General features: G+C 36.2%; 1 pseudogene across 1 annotated transcript; it reads right to left on the reverse strand.

Annotated features, from left to right (window-relative positions):
- Window positions 1-4,723: 4,723 nt before the first annotated feature.
- On the reverse strand, window positions 4,724-5,705 carry LOC309977957 (serine/threonine-protein phosphatase PP1-beta catalytic subunit-like; annotated as a pseudogene). The gene has a single exon. The product of its transcript is annotated as a serine/threonine-protein phosphatase PP1-beta catalytic subunit-like (transcript).
- Between the last annotated feature and the right edge of the window lie 414 nt (window positions 5,706-6,119).

Genomic DNA, 6,119 nt, shown 5'->3' on the forward strand with positions numbered 1-6,119 from the left:
GGCTATTGTAAATAGTGCTGCAATGAACACTGGGGTGCATATATCTTTTCTAAGTATGGTTTTATTTGGGTATATGCCTAGGAGTGGGATTGCTGGGTCATATGGCAGTTTATTTTCAGTTTTTTAAGGACCCCCCATACGGTTCTCCATAGTGACTGTATCAATATACATTCCCACCTACAGTGGCAGAGGGTTCCCTTTTCTCCGCACCCTCTCCAGCATTTATTGTTTGTAGAGTTTTTGATGATGGCCATTCTGACTGGTGTGAGGTGATACCTCATTGTAGTTTTGATTTACATTTCTCTAATGATTAGTGATGTTGAGCATCCTTTCATGTGTTTGTTGGCCATCTGTATGTCTTCTTTGAGGAAATGTCTATTTAGGTCTTCTGCCCATTTTTTTCATTAGGTTGTTTGTTTTTTTAATATTGAGCTGCATGAGCTGTTTGTATATTTTGGAGATTAATTCCTTGTCAGTTGCTTCATTTGCAAATATTTTCTCCTATTCTGAGGGTTGCTTTTTTACCTTGTTTATGGTTTCCTTGGGTGTGCAAAAGGTTTGAAGTGTAATTAGGTTCCATTTGTTTATTCTTGTTTTTATTTTTCTACTCTAGGAGGTGGGTCAAAAAAGATCTTCATGGATTTATGTTAAAGAATGATCTACCTATGTTGTCCTCTAAGAGTTTTATAGTGTCTGGCCTTACATTTGGGTCTTAAATCCATTTTGAGTTTATTTTTGTGTATGGTGTTAGGGAGTGTTCTAATTTCATTCTTTTACATGTAGCTCTCCAGTTTTTCCAGAATCTCTTATTGAAGAGACTGTCTTTTCTCCATTGTATATTCTTGCCTTCTTTGTCATAGATTAGGTGACCATAGGTGTGTGGGTTTATCTCTGGGCTTTCTATCCTGTTCCATTGATCTATATTTCTGTTTTTGTGCTTGTGTCATACTGTCTTTATTACTGTAGCTTTGTGTTATAGTCTGAAGTCAGGAAGCCTGATTCCTCCAGCTCCATTTTTCTTTCTCAAGATTGCTTTGGCTCTTCAGGGTCTTTTGTGTTTCCATACAAATTGTAAATTTTTTTCTACTTCTGTGAAAAATGCCATTGGTAATTTGACAGGGATTGTAATGAATCTGTAGATTGCTTTGGGTAGTATAGTCATTTTCACAATATTGATTCTTCAAATCCAAGGACATGATATATCTCTGTTTGTGTCATCTTTAGTTTCTTTCCTTAGTGTCTTATAGTTTTTTGCATACAGGTCTTTTGCCACCTTAGGTAGGTTTATTCCCAGGTATTTTACTCTTTTTCTTGCAACGGTAAATGGGATTGTTTCCTTAATTTCTCTCTCTGATTTTTCATCATTATTGTATAGGAATGCAAGAGATTTTTGTGTATTAATTTTGTGTCCTGCAACTTTACTGCATTCAATTATGAGGTCTAGTAGTTTTCTGGTGGCATCTTTAGGAGTTTTTATGTAGAGTATCATGTCATCTGCAAACAATGACAGCTTTATTTCTTCTTTTCCAATTTGGATTCCTTTTATTTAATTTTCTTCTCTGATTGCTGTGGCTAGGACTTCCAAAGCCATGGTGAATAATAGTGGTGAGAGTGGACAGCCTTGTCTTTTTCCTGATCTTAGAGGAAATGCTTTTCATTTTTCACCATTGAGAATGGCGTTTGCTGTGTGTTTGTCGTATATGGGCTTTATTATGTTGAGATATGTTCCCTATGTGCCCACTTTCTAGAGGGTTTTTGTCAGAAATCAGTGTTGAATTTTGTCAAAAGCTTTTTCTGTATCTATTGGGATGATCATATGGTTTTTATTCTTTAATTTGTTAATATGGTGTATCACATTGATTGATTTGCGTATACTGAAGAATCCTTGAATCCCTGGTATAAATCCCACTTGATCATGATGTATGATCCTTTTAATGTGTTGTTGGGTTCTGTTTGCTAGTATTTTGTCCAGGATTTTTGTATCTATATTCATCAGTGATATTGGCTTTGAATTTTCTTTTTTTTGTGATATCTCTGTCTGGTTTTGGAATCAGGGTGATGGTGGCCTCATAGAATGAGCTTGGGAGTGTTCCTTCTTCTGCAATTTTTTGGAAGAGTTTGAGAAGTTTAGGTGTCAGCCCTTCCCTAAATGTTTGACAGAATTCTCCTGTGAAGCCGTCTGGTCCTGGGCTTTTGTTTGTTGGAAGATTTTTAATCACAGTTTCAATTTCAGTGCTTGTGATTGGTCTGTTCATATTTTCTATTTCTTCCTGCTTCAGTATTGGAAGGATATACTTTTCAAAGAATTTTTCCATTTCTTCCAGGTTGGCCATTTTATTGACATAAGTTGCTTGTATTAGTCTCTTATGATCCTTTGTATTTCTTCAATGTCAGTTGTAACTTCATTTTATTTTCTAATTTTGTTGACTTGAGTTCTCTTTTTTTCTTGATGAGTCTGGCTGAAGGTTGATGAATTTGTTTATCTTCTCAAATAGCCAGCTTTTAGTTTCATTTATCTTTTCTATTGTTTTCTTAATTTCAATTTCATTTATTTCTGCTCTGATCTTTATGTTTTCTTTCCTTTACTAGGTTATTTTGTTGTTGTTCTTTCTCCATTTGCTGTAGGTGTATAGTTAGGTTGTTTATTTGACATTTTTCTTGTTTCATGAAGCAGTGTCATATTGTTATGAACTACCTTCTTAGACCTGCTTTTGTTGCATCCCATAGGTTTTTGGTCATGGTGTTTTCATTGTCATTTGTTTCCAGGTATTTTTTGATTTCCTTTTTGATTCGTTCAGTGATATCTTGGTTATTTAGCAGCATACTGTTTAGCCTCCATGTGTTTGTGCTTTTTACATTTTTGTTCCTGTAATTGATTTCAAATCTCATAGTGTTGTGGTCAGAAAGATGCTTGCTATGATTTAAGTTTCATTAAATTTACCGAGACTTAATTTGTGACCCAAGATGTGATCTGTCCTGGAGTATTTTCCATGTGTACTTGAGAAGAAAGTGTATTCTGCTGCTTTTGGATGGAATGTCCTATAAATATCTATTAATTCTATCTTGTCTTATGTATAATTTAAGGTCTGTGTTTCTTTATTAATTTTCTGTCTGTATGATCTATCCATTGGTATTAAGTGGAGAGTTAAAGTCCCCCAATATTACTCTGTTACTGTTGATTTTCCTTTTTATGGCTGTTAGCATTTGCCTTATGTATTTTTGGTGCATAAATATTTACAATTTTTATATCTTTTTCTTGTATTGATTCCTTGATCATTTTGTTGTGTCCTTTCTTGTCTCTTTTAATAGTCTTTATTTTAAAGTCTATTTTTTCTGATATGAGTATTGCTACTCCAGCTTTCTTTTGATTTCCATTTGCATGGAATATCTTTTTCCATTCCCTCACTTTCAGTCTGTATGTGTCCCCAGGTCTGAAGTGGGTGTCTTTTAGACAGCATATATACAGGTCTTGTTTTTGTATCCATTCAGCCAGTCTGTGTCATTTGGTTGGAGCATTTAATCCACTTACATTTAAGGTAATTATTGATATTTATGTTCTGATTACCATTTTCTTAATTGTTCTGAGTTTGTTTTTGTAGGTGTTTTTCGTCTCTTGTGTTTCCCGCCTAGAGAAGTTCCTTTAGTATTTGTTGAATGTTGGTTTGGTGGTGCTGAATTCTCTTAGGTTTTGCTTGTCTGTTTAGCTTTTGATTTCTCCATTGAATCTGAATGAGATCCTTGCTGGATAGAGTATTCTTGGTTTTAGTATTTTTCCCTTTCATGACTTTAAGTATATCCTGCCACTCCTTTCTGTCTTGCAGAGTTTCTGCTAAAAAATCAGCTGATAAGCTTCTGGATATTTCATTGTATATCATTTGTTGTTTTCCCCTTGCTGCTTTTAATACATTTTCTTTGTATTTAATTTTTGTTAGCTTTATTAATATGTGTCTCAGAGTGTATCTCCTTGGGTTTATCCTGTATGGTATTCTCTGTGCTTCCTGGAATTGGGTGATGATTTCCTTCCCCATGTTAGGGAAGTTTTCAACTATAATCTATTCAAATATTTTCTCAGACTCTTTCTCTTTCTCTTCTCCTCAGACCCTTATAATTCAAATGATTTTGTGTTTAATGTTGTCCCAGAAGTCTCTGAGACTGTCCTCGTGTCTTTCATTCTCTTTTTCTTTGTTCTGCTCCATGGTAGCTATATCCACCATTCTATCTTCCATCTCACTTATCCGTTCTTCTGCCTCAGTTATTCTGCTATTTGTTCCTTCTAGTGTATTTATCACTTCAGTTATTGTGTTGTTCATCACTAATTGTTTGTTCTTTATTTCTTCTAGGCCCTTGTTAAACATTTCATGTATCTTCTCAATCTGTGCCTCCATTCTATTTCTGAGATCTTAGGTCATCTTTAGTATCATTACTGTAAATTCTTTTTCAGGTAGATTGCCTATTTACTCTTCATTTATTTGGTCTTGTGGATTTTTAGCATGCTCCTTCATCTGCAACATATTTCTCTGTCATCTCATTTTGTCTAATTTACTGTGCTTGTTGTCTCCTTTCTGCAGGCTGCAGGGTTGTAGTTCCTTTTGCTTCTGTTTTCTGCCCCCTGGTGGATGATCATAAAGGGTGTGAAATGGCTTGATGGTTTTACAGTGCTCACTTATATATTATGAAGTATGTCCTTAACAAATCTGATGGTTTCTTTACAGAGTTCCTTTCTTCACCTTTTATTCAATGGATTAGCTGTTCAAGGTGGAGTGACAGGATGTCCTGAACTCAGTCTGCCATATTGGTTCTTAGCTTTCTTTTCCGATGACTTCAATATCTAAAATGAACACATCAAAGTTTCATCCACACTTATCATTCCACCAGCATCATTAAACTCGCCAAAGTAATTTGGGGCTGAAAATATGGTTACCAATTATCACTTAGCAAGGATTTCATATCCATCTTCCACCACCTGATGAGCTTGACAAATGAAGTCTAAATCATGATGATTCAGAAATTTACCAATGACAGCAGCTCTAAAGTGAAGGAAACACCACGACCATTTTCTTCCCAAACTTGTACTTCCTTGTCTGGGTCAGACCACAACAAATCACAGAGCAAACCTGTATCGGAGACTTCAGTGGGTCTCATAATTCTCCTAATCTTCTCTATAGATCACAGGTCTGGTAACAGTCCTCCAAGACAACAGAAAATCTTCTCACCCACAATGGCAGCTGTAGGCAGACAGTTGAAGCAATCAGTTAAGGTCTTCCACAATTTAATATTAAACCTTCTTTTGCATTACTCATAGAATCTATAAATGCAATTGACCCTAGCACAGTCATGGTTTCCTCTTAAGAGAAAGAAATTCCCTTGATATTTGATTTTATAAGCCAATAGCAAACAAATGGTTTCCAAAGACTTCTTTCCTCTGTCTACATAATCTTCTAAGAAAAGATAGTTGGCTTCTGGGGGAAAGCATCTGTATTCAAATATTCACAGCAAATCTGTATACTGTCCATGAATACCTCCACAAATTTTCAGTGGCCCTTCCAATTCCAAAATAATAGGCTGGCTGAGAAAGTTCTCCAGAGATTTGATACATAAGCCCTGAACTTCTGCTTCAGTCATCTGCACAAAATTCCTGGACAACATCCTTACACCTCTAGCAGTCTGGTGATACGACTGTCCACATTCAGTTCCCCATCTGCCATCTTGTTGGCACCAGATGCTCCATCCTGGGGAACAAGGTTTTCTCAGGTGCGAGGGCTGTGGCAACAGCTTGGCATTCCCTCATCTATGAGTCATGCAGCGTTTTGACCCCGGTTCCAAATCCTCCTTCCCCCATGCCCTCCCCCTCCCCCCTCCCCCCCAAGTAGTGGAGGGCCCACACACTCAAAGGCACCCACAATAAAGAAAGAAAGAAAGAAAGAAAAAGAAAGAAAGAAAGAAAGAAAGAAAGAAAGAAAGAAAGAAAGAAAGAAAGAAAGAAAGAAAGAAAGAAAGAAAGAAAGAAAGAAAGTGGAGCTTCCACAAACTGGGCCATGTCAGACCCAGCAGCCCTAAACATTCTTGTATATATCTTTTGGTACACAAATACACACAATGCTGTACATTCTATACACAAT

Source organism: Leucopleurus acutus (genome assembly GCF_964270905.1).
Source record: "Leucopleurus acutus genome assembly, chromosome: X".
Classification (NCBI taxonomy): Eukaryota; Metazoa; Chordata; class Mammalia; order Artiodactyla; family Delphinidae; genus Leucopleurus; species Leucopleurus acutus.